This window comes from Agrilus planipennis, unplaced genomic scaffold (assembly GCF_000699045.2).
Source record: "Agrilus planipennis isolate EAB-ADULT unplaced genomic scaffold, Apla_2.0 scaffold101, whole genome shotgun sequence".
NCBI classification, from domain to species: Eukaryota; Metazoa; Arthropoda; class Insecta; order Coleoptera; family Buprestidae; genus Agrilus; species Agrilus planipennis.
The window spans coordinates 668,529-680,221 of record NW_020438899.1 but is presented as its reverse complement, the minus strand read 5'-3'; the positions used below and the strand labels follow the sequence as shown (position 1 = coordinate 680,221).

The following is an 11,693-nucleotide window of genomic DNA, read 5'->3' as shown; positions in this document are numbered from 1 at the left end:
CTAGAACATCCCACATTCTTAACTTTTTCGAACAGTAATCTAATCTAGACCTTCATGCCTGGGAAGGTGCCCTACTAACCTATCTCGCCTATTTCTTATTGACTTTCATAGAGTCCTCTGTTCTCCTACTCTTTCTAATACCTCTTCATTTCTAACCTTCTCTATCCACGATATCCTCATCAACGCTTCTAACCTTTTTCTTTTTACCTTGATACCAAATTCTGGATCATCTGGAAGTGGGTTAGGGTTTTGATCTATGTCACTCAGCCAGTGAATTTAAGTTGTTAGGTTGATGTCGTCTGTTACACATATTTTTCAATTTCACCAAGAGTTTTAAGGTATCTAAAATAAGCAACTCTTTGCCAATATTGATTATAATTTAAGTATTATTAGTAGATTATTACAAATTACAAGTATTGCATGTTCTTTTATTAGTTAAATATGGAGTAGGTTCTAGAATACGACCTAACAGAAATATTTACAACAATGTTACTGTTCCAAATAATTACTGTTAGTTCTGTAGAAACTCTGAAAGATCATTTAGGAAATTAAAAACAATAAAGAATTACTTAAGGAATACTATCGACCAAGCTCGACTCCGACATTTATCTCTAATAGCAATCGAAAAAGCATCAAGATTATATTTAACCAAAGTCATTAATACTTTTGCGAAAACTAAGAGAAATAAAAGATTATAAAGTAAATTGAATAGTTTAGTTAGGGTCACAGTTTCTTTTTGTACTAGGGCCTTTGGTTGCCTAGCTACGCCTCCGTGCGTAATATTATGACTTCACTAACGGGTTACGGGCTACGCTTTCGCTCCCTTTAATTCTGTTGTCATTTAAATTTTTGGTGAATAAGTTCCCAGGTTCATGATTGTACCGTCCCGTCTCGCGTGCAAGACCTTTCACACACAAATACATGTTACACTTGCATATAAATGTTTTATTGGGTTGATACAGGGAGTGACTCATTAATTTAGTATAGTATTGCGAATATTCGATGAACGCATACCTAGCTCACACATATTTCCTATTTTAATAGTTATAAGTAGTAATACCAACAATGACGGAAATAATCAGGCTTGGAACTAATAATTTTGTTACTTACTCATCACTCTTCAGTTATTTAAACGAATAGTCAACAGCTATTTTATGTACAAACTTTTTTAATAACGAAATGCAACACATTACCGTCACATATTATGCAACGGGAAAAATAAATTAATTGTTAACATCCGTGAAATTAAAATACAGACACTAGTACGGAATATGCATATAGTTATGCAGGTATTACCACAATTACATAACTATTTCACTGTACAACAAACACGATTTAAGGATACGGTTGAAATAAATTCGTTTACGTCAAGAATTATGTATAAGTCTATTGCATACGTAGTGCCTTATTACTACGTTATTGTGACAAAGACAGATCATATTTTTCGGAAGTGCAAAATTGGTCTCTTGGTTATGTAAAAATTATCCTCTTTTAAACAATATTAAAGTAAAAAATGTGTAATTAATGAAGTTTAAAAAAGTCACGAATCGTACACATTCTATAGTGTGAGATCGGGATAAGTTGATGATGTTAAGAAAAAACACCTATAAGTAAACTACTAAACTATATTTTGAGCACGGCATTATACGAGTGCGAAACATGGACAGTGAGTGCGGCGGAAAAGAAAAGGTTAGAAGCGTTCGAAATGTGGTGCTATAGGCGGATGATGAGGATATCGTGGGTAGAAAAGGTTAGAAATGAAGAGGAATTGGAAATAATAGGAGAACAGAGGACTCTATGGAAGTCAATAAAAAATAGACGAGATAGGTTGGTAGGACACCTTCTTAGGCAGGAAGGTCTAGTCAGGGATATATTAGAGGCAGAAACAGAGGAGTTAGGAGGGGTAGAGGTAGACCTAGATTAGATTACTGTTCGCAAATAGTTAAGGATATGGGTTGCTCTAGTTTTAGGGAAATGTGAAGATTAGCGCATGATAGGAAAGAGTGGAGGTACATGTCCAACCAGTCTTAGGACTGACGACCTTATGATGATGATGATGATGAAATAAACTACTCAAAACTCACTATAATGCAGCTTTCAATAAACGATAAAAAATCTCCAAAAATACATCAAAGTGAATTAATTTTTGAATTAATAGCAGACAACCTCGATAAAAAAAAAGAAATTAAGGAAAGGCTGTTGCCGTCAAGCTCTCGCCAGGAATCAAAAAACCAACAATTGCTATTGTTAACTGTTTTCAATATTCATAGTTGTGTGTAAATTAATAGTTTTATTGAGAAAGCTAACTACGAGTTTCCACCAAGTAAGCTTAGATACGGTTTTTAATATGTATTAATATAAGAGATAAAAGTAGTTGCAATTCCCCTGAACCCAGCCATAAAATAAAATGCATTACAAGAATTGCAATGCGTTATTTGTTTTACTTTTATTTATTATAACATGTTACAGACGGTTTTGATATGGTAACCGGCGAATCAGTCACCTTTTTTGTTTTTAGGATCTAGCCGGGTACCGGATAATGCCACCGGCTACGCGGCAGTGACGGGTAATTCTACCAGACGAAAAAGAAAAAGCCAACACTAACAATAATAAATAATTTAAAAATATAACAAAAACATAATTAAAAATGGTTATTAAGATTGCTTTGGGATATGTCGTTTGTCCTAATTTGTATTATTTATTGATTACTATACTAAATTATTTGCTATTTCGATGCAGTTCTTTACACACTTCTGTAATTCGAACCTCTACAATTGGAAATCTTTTCCGACTCGAATACTTTTTGTTCCCTTAACGCTTAACATATTGTTTTACATTTATTTCAAACTCTTTAACTCGAAACTTTTCTATTTCTCTAAATCGAAATTGGAGAGTTGACTTCAGGATTTTACCTAGGCGGATTCTTCATTAACAGTAATTATGAGGTCTCTTGAATTCGAATTTCTATTTTAATGTCCTCCTGAATGAACAGTTGCAGCGATAATAATAATTAATCAATGACTCCACTTTTTATATTTGTTATAATTACGCATTTACAGCAATAAATAGCAGCAATGTTAAATTGCTACCAACAGTTTCTACCATTGAGTAAAAAGTATCCGGCACGTAATGATTGCACCCTACGCTAATTACTGTAAAAATTTTATGACATAGTGTTTTAAGTTTTTAGTTCTAGTTTCTCAATCTTTGTAATAAAGGTTAACAGTAAGGTTATCACCTTTTTTGTGCAAATAAAGTACATTGCTTACTAAAGGTAAGGAAAAAATGTACATAGAGTCAAATTATATTTATTATTTCAGTTTATTTCGCTTAAAAGGTATACATGGAGTTTTTTTTTACTAAGGCTGTCCCCTTCCATGATTTAACATTTAACATAAAACTATAAAACCGATTAATAGTATTTTTATTGCACTCATTCCGTCTTACACAAGGCAAATAAGAAGTTTTGACAATGACATTGACAAAGTTGATATTTGAGGTTACGTTACGCACAAAAACGAACGTTTATGTGGTGACTGCCGCAGGTTATATACCTCAATTATCGAACCTATTTAATAATAATCAATAACATTATCAATATATCAGAATATGTAAAATTAAATTATGCGTAGTATATTCGCGTACCTTATTATTCTCTTACTGTATGGAATATAATTATCCCCAAATAACGTACAACAGCAATAAATGCACGCAGAAGTGATTCGTCGAAACGAAAATTAAAAAGTTTGAATGTTTTCTAACTTAAACATGATTGGTTGCATTTAGGAGATTCGGGTTAGGAAATTTTTCCTGTACAACACGATTCAAAGATTTTTTGACAAGAATGGGAAAAGGATTTGCGAATTAATGTAAGCAATTATATTACCACGCTAACTTGTTTTGTAAACGAGATGACGACCAATTTCTAGAAAATTGAAGTTGAAGTCTGTCCATAAAAATAATATGGACTAACGTTCATGGGAACGAATGTCTCGAAAGAAACCTGAACCTACCACAAAAAAGACAGCTACCATTAAGGGCACGACAGACATAATAACAGGTTGTTTTATTATACAGAGAAATACACGTGAATTGGTACATGTGCACAGATATTTTCTTATGGGAATGTTTACTGCTTTTTATAATAAGATCACTTTTGCGTGAGACGTATCAATTATTATAAATTGTTATTACTTTTTTATCAATATTATAGTGAATCCAAAATGAACAATGCGTAGAATTTTTTTTTTGGAAAATAAACAAAAACAATGAAATACCTTCCTACATAGGTAGTTATTTTTAATCAGTTTATTAGGTATTGTAATAAGAAATAATACAATGAATTCATTATAAAAATTTAACCATCGAAATGACCAGAAATTTTGTGACATTTCATATGTCAGTTATACATATACCTTTTCAAATTTTTTGATGTTTTCGTTGGTTAAATTTAAATAATTAATCTATTTTGTTTTTTGTTTCGTGCAATTAATATATTTTATNATTAATTTTAATTTTTAATCTTATAAATAATTTAATATAAAAATAACAAGAAAACTTCTATAAGTTGGTAATAATGTATAAAAATTTAAACAGTTGATGTAACAGAAACACAAAATTTTGCTTACATGAGCATGTTGCTTGAAATGCAATAAATGATTACACTGGCATTTAAGATCTAATGGTGCAATCATGAACAATGCACGAGTTATTCTCTGTAACAATGGCGTTCTTCGTAATTAAAATCATATATGCACCATATTATACTAAAATCTGTTCTATTTTAAATTTAATTTAATTTTTTATAAATGTTAATTTTTGCCTAGTGTATCTTCATAGTAATTATGCAATGCAGTAAGAAAAACGAAACCTCATAATTATAATATTTTCACTGCGCCACTGTTAACCTACTTGTGAAACATTAAACAAAAAGCATAAATAGAATAAAACGGTTTTTAGAATATTAGACCATCAGATTGTTTCGGTTCACTCCGATTATAGGTTATGTTAGTTGTATTTCCTTTAAATAAATTGTAATTATTTGTAATAAGTGTAACCATTTTAAATCGTAAGAATGGGTGACTCAAATTTTAAAAAAATGCTAATTAAAATTTGTCTACAAATTTTATTCTTTAATGATACCTAAATCAAGCTGTCGAATTAATTTAATGTAGTCTTCAAAATGACCTCGTAGAGAGTGAGGAAACGCCATCGGAAAAGTTATCTTCATTAAAATCGAATCATATTTTAGTTTATACTCATATCAATAAAAAGTGAAAAAATTTAATGATTGTTTCGGCTATTTCGGGTAATAACTTTTTAATTCGCTTTACTTTTATTTTTCATTCATAATAAAGTATAACTTATCGGAGTTTTCTTTAGTTCACTGTAAAGATTAAAAATAAAGTATTTTAGCATTCTTTATTTTTGGGCAAAAATATAAAGGATGTTTGTGAAAAATAAAATAGTTTTTGTATGTAGGAAACTATCTGTCATATCTCTTTCTAAATAATACAATACATTAAGTCAGAAAAAGTACTGATAACTCCATATGTAGGTATGTACATTACAATAGCAGTAATTGATGGTTTCTAGAACGCATCTAGAAAGATGTGTGAGGTTCTTTGGCATCAGTCCGTCTTCACTTGCTCAAAGTTGATCAGTGAAAACTGAGAAGACCGAAAAATATATTAATAATAAAGTGTATCTTTGAAAAATTTAGTTTATTAATTTTAAAATTATTACTAATATTTATATGTAGACATCATGTGAAGACCTAAAACTGTTAATAATAAAAAACTGATGTCAATCATTATTGCTAACAATAAGTATTTTATTTGTTCTTGATATATATGATACTAAATTGATAACAATGGTTTTAATTTAGTATATAAAATACTGATGACTACATGAATATGTGCCGTTCGGTAAACATTTCTGTAAATCAAAAAAAAAGAAAGAACTTAATGCGGACGGTTGAAAAACACATGTAATTTAATACTTTATCATAGCCATCTTTAGACGTTTAAAAGCAACCGGCTCTTATTATATTATGGGAATGTTTTCGAGAGATTTCGGAACACAGGCGTACGTGTACCGTAGGTAGGTACCTTGAGCATATAGACATATACCTATAGTTCTTGCGTTTCCCTCGCATATTGTGTGAACTTCTAAAAACACCTGTTGATTTCGATGAGGGAGGCGAAATATGGAACGGAAACACACAGATGTTCATTTACGAAAACCGAAATTATAAATTTATTAGAATCGGATATAGTTTGTGCCACTGCACGTAAAATGTGGGATCTTCGTTCTTTTAATAATTGCAAAAGAAACATTCTATCTACATGATTTAAAGCTCTCCTTATTTACTAAAAGGATTCTTTCTTCAAATATGTAATAGGAATAAGCTGTTTCTTATAGTAAGACTATTTTTTTAATCATCATTAGTGTTAGTGGCGCATTTACTATGATGTGTTCGTTTTTAATTAATAATGAACAAATAAAAATGTCACAGGAAATGTTTATTTTTAACAAATATGTTTTTCAAAACTTTTTTGCACATAAGCAATCCTGTCTCATAGTTTTTACAAAGTGTTTTACTTTGTACTTTGTTCTCCAACAAAATTTTGAGAAATTTTTACTAAATTATTCACGATAGTTTTTGACAATTTGTTGTTAATGCATAGAAAAAATATGTATTATGTTTGCATCACAAAGAAAACAATTGTAATGGCTCCTTAACTATGTAAAGCGTTATTTACGTTATTGGACACGGAAGATCCTAAATTTTTAAAATATTTTGTTGTGGGGGTAGGTAGAGATCCATAAGCGATAATATGCAGGGTGTCCAAAAAAAAATTAAACGTATGAAGGTTGTATTTTTTTAAGTGAAACACCCAGTACATTTTTTCATTTTTGGATACTATGATCGAAATAACAGACCTAAGCCTAAACTTGAAGGATTTTGAAATATCTTAAATTTTGTGAAAATGTAGTAATAAAGAAACAAACTTTTAAATTCTCAATACATGGGTATTAGGTTTTAAAACCAAATTTAAATTGAAGCCTACAAATTTATTGAGTTTTGCATAGCAACTGTGAAAAATTGTCTAACGTATACAGGGTGTCCAAAGAATTATAATTAAATTAATCGAAATTTCAAACGGCAATAACTTGTTTAGTCTAAATAGAACACGCTGTATTTTATGTCAATAGCAGTTGTATAATTTAATCCTCTATCGAATACTGTTATATGTTCCTATGGCTAACTATTCACCTTTTCTTGACGTTTACTTTTATCACAGCCGTCTCTAATACAAGCCATGCTGAGAAATTTGACAACAGCGCATTGCTTCGATGTGAGAGTCCTATTCTGCGAGTCTTACTTGTTATTACTACACGTCGTTACACATGATTTTTACACACCCATTACGATAAAAATGAATTGAATTATTAAATAACAAACTAAATAACATCACTGATAGTATATGACGTTATTTAAAATACACTTCAACATGTAGGTATTAAGAACAAAATAGAAAAGACAAAAGATTAGGTGTAAACATTGTTAGGTACCTACATGAATTTCATCTCGATAATTGTAATTTTATTAAAGCAAATTTCCACACCACAATTGAAGTATTGCCAAGGCGCGTTAGCTTTTTTTGGGGTTCACCAATAGCCCTGCCATCCCATTAGAAAAAACTAATTACAATTTCTAATTTACGGATTTTTGCTGTCTTACAGTTAGCTGAATTTGAATTGGAGTGGCGGGACTCTTGCTTTCTATAATTTATAATTTTAACGTAATCATTAAGCAAAACATTAGCAAAAGAAGATAAAATTTGGAAGAATATATCTTTATAATGTTTTCCAAAACTAAATATTTTTGAAAATAGTTAATTTTCCTAAAATTGGTTTTTGGTGTTCAGCCCGTAAACATTGTGTCTGCAGATTTTCGTTATTACTTATTTCTTCAAGAATGGCATAAATGTGAAAAAAAAACTATACTAATATTATCAGTAGGAACAGAAAGTCCTCCCCTTTGTAAATAATCAAAATAAATATCTCCAACGCAAGAGCCTTTATTGTTTATTATGAGCGAAACACAATTGTTGCAAGTTATCTTTTTACGAGCAGAATGAACTGCATATCCTGAAATGCAAATTTTTAAGGAGTCATCTAAATCACAATTCATTAAAAAATCGGAATTTAAAATTTCAATAAACTGACTTATGTTTAAGGGAGACTCTTCAACAATTTAAATTCCTGTTTCATTTTTCTCTGGTAATTTAGGATATGTTAAAAGCACACTCAAAACATTACCGATAGTGGATATTTTTTTTTACTGTTTTTATAATGTCACTTTCGTTAAAGTGATGTATGTAAACTCCAGAATATTTTCATGGAGTCCAATCTTTGCGAGGTAAAGTACTTATGCATTTTTTTCGCATTTCATATTTTTTTTGGGAATAAAAATATAGACATACTTGTACTTACATTTTAAGAGATTTATAATTTGAATTGCAACTGGAAACACAACGACGAGAGGCATTTTGTTAAGAAATAAACAAGAAAATTTACAACTAAAACACACAATCTGACCTAAAACATTTTCACTTCTTTCACATATAGTTCTGCATTAAAAACTGCATCCAAAGGTATTAACCACTATAACACACTGTAATCATCCTTATTGCACATTTACTGTACGATATTTCCGCTAAAATTAAAATATTATAGAACAACTAAAAAAACAACAACCAGTGTATTAGTTGTAACTCTCATTAACTGGGAAATCCTGGGACTCCCACAGTGTTGCCAAGTAAACCTTCAGCATGGCTTGTAAGTAGAGACGGCTGTGGTAATAGTTAAAGCACATTATTTACCAATCAATATCATAATTTTTAATTACTTTTAGGAAGTTCATTTATATTCTGTTTGATAGTAAAGTGGCAGTACAATAATAGTCGGGTCAATGAAGCCTAACAATCGACGAAGCTTCTTAATTCTTGTGCGTGTTTTTTAATATTATTCAAAATCAGAAACATTCTAATTTCAAGAAATAATTTTTTGTATTGTTTAAACAATAAAAACTGAATTTAGAAGAGATTTTTAAATTTCTTTTTTGACATTTATGAAAATATCAATTGTTGCTATTGAAAATTTAGTATCATCAATGATTCCCGCAATTGTGGTTAATAATTAATCATTTTGTTCAAACAATAACAGCAACAATTACAGAAACAATTGATTTTTTAAATGTTTTTTCCCAATAAGTATAACAAAGTTATTTTACACAATTCGAAATAATAATTATGTTGTATAAACAATAATAATAACATTTAGATAAAATGTCAGGTGTTCAACTAAATTTCTATTTCGAATCACGTTCAGTACACGTATCTTGGAGTGAATACATGTGTTTAAATATTATTTCTGAATTTTACACGTGATTTTATTATTTTTATTTATATCAATCAATTATATTTAAATTTTATTTTAATTAATAACAATATCGCAAGATATAATATTGCAAGAAAACAGCGAAAGCATCATAGAAGAGGTAATTAATATATGGCTTATTTAATGATAATGACGAAGTTAGACATTAGTTTGATTACGAGTTGACCCCTTAACCTCTTTCCCGATTTGATAATGCCGGAATGAAGAAAACTACAAAATCATCGTTATACAATATCTTTCAACAATCTAAAACGAATGTAACGAAGTTAATATTTTTTTTACACCATTGGTGGCAGTATGTTATTTCACAAATTGAAGTAATACTAAAATCAAAAATTTTCTTCCATTTATCAAGATTACATCAAATATTTACGTAACAATTATAGCACGAACGTTAAAGTTGTATTTCATGGTTGGGTATAATACTGTTGGTACTAGAAAGGAATCGTAGATATGTCGATAATGCCTCGATTGATTATTTATTTGATGATGATATGCCTTTACAAACTAAGGAAAAATTTTTAGCTAACAGCAAGAATAAAAATAGATTAATTCATCTTCTTTATAAGAAGCTGATTGAAAATAATTTTGAATGTACTCAAGAAAAAAGTGATGCAGATCGATTAATTGTTCAAACAACTCTAGATTATCTTTCTCCTCATGTCTTTGTTGTAGCTGACGATATTGATGTACTGTTATTATCAATGGCGTTATCGTTAAGGAATTATTTTTTTTTTTGACTACCGAAAAACAATATACCTACTACCAAGAGTTTACTCATCAAAGACAGACCTAAACGACTTTTCAAATATTAAAAAGGTTTATCTTCTGTTTATTCACGCGTTTACAGGATGCGATACAACTTCAGCTTTTTATAGATGTAAAAAATATTTTGTAAAAATGTTTAATAACAATGTTAAGTTACGTGCCGCAGTTGAAGTATTTATGATTTAAAATCAACGTGAAGAAGTACCTACTTTTTCAGGAAGGTATATTTTCTATTCTCGCACTGTATGATGCAAAAACTTACATGAATTGACGTGTTATAATGCTAGCTTCAAAGACGAAAAACCTTTAAAATTGCATCACTTTCTTTAACAGAAGATGCAGCTCAGCAGCACATTAAAAGGGTCTATTTATAGATACAACAATGGAAAAATTATTCACCGATACCTACAGAAAAATGGGACTGGAAAAAAGAAAATTATTTATACTTCATTTACTTTCTCTAGCGATGAGCTCCTTCCAATGTTTTGGATGCGCGCTGACAAAATCGTAGGTAGGGAGAAAAAAGCTCATTATACTCTCGACTCTTGTTCATTGAACATACTTTTTTATATAGTACCTGCCAAAAGTTTTGTTCAATCATGAATAATAGTGCGAGTCGAAAAGAAGCGTTAAAGCTTTTAATATGTCTTAAAATATAAATTAACATCTCGATATATTCAGTAGTAAATGGTACCAATAACAGCACATTTGAGTAATGCAATTGTAGTGGATCAAATGGTCAATTTTTGCGTGCAGTACTGTACGGATTATACGCTCCTCAGCGGTTAAGAGTTTGGCCGAGAGTTGTCTCCTTCCTTTTCTGGCCTAGTGCTGTTCTTTTCTACTTTGTGCTGGTCAAACTGAAGGTCACATCGCCACAGAAAGTAAACGAAGTATAATACCAGTGCAAATGACACAATCTACAGTACCGGACAACATTTTAAGAATTATTTTTTGTTCAAGTAAGATCGGATGTGTGGCAGAAAAAGTGGTTTAGAGATTGCTCACCTACATGTATTGTTTGTAGTGGCAATTAATGCAATAATCAACCGCCCATTGAAGAGGAGCGAAAAACTAAATTTATTATTTTTATAATTATTATTTCAAATTGTGTAAAATAAATTTGTTAAAATATTCCGAAAAAAACCTTTAAAAATCTATTTTTTCCGTAAATGTTGCTATTATTGTTTAAATAATATGAATAATTATTAACCACGACTGCGGGAGACATTGTTGATAGTAAATTTTCAATAAAAACAATTAACATTTTCATAAATACACCGAAAAACAATTAAAAATAATCTTTCTCGTAAGTTCAATTTTTATTGTTTAAACAATACAAAAAATAATTCCCTGAAATTGGGATGTTCCTGATTTTGAATAAAATTAAAAAACGTATTAAAAAATATATCAAAATTGGAGCTGCTGCTGAGAATAAAGAAGTTAAAACCTTCATT

General features: G+C 30.0%; 1 protein-coding gene across 1 annotated transcript in view; it reads right to left on the bottom strand.

The window, feature by feature from the left end:
- Nucleotides 1–11,693, bottom strand: part of LOC108735607 (epidermal growth factor receptor) — a 199,700-nt gene that overhangs the window by 131,965 nt on the left and 56,042 nt on the right. The gene's annotated exons all lie outside the window — the stretch shown is intronic.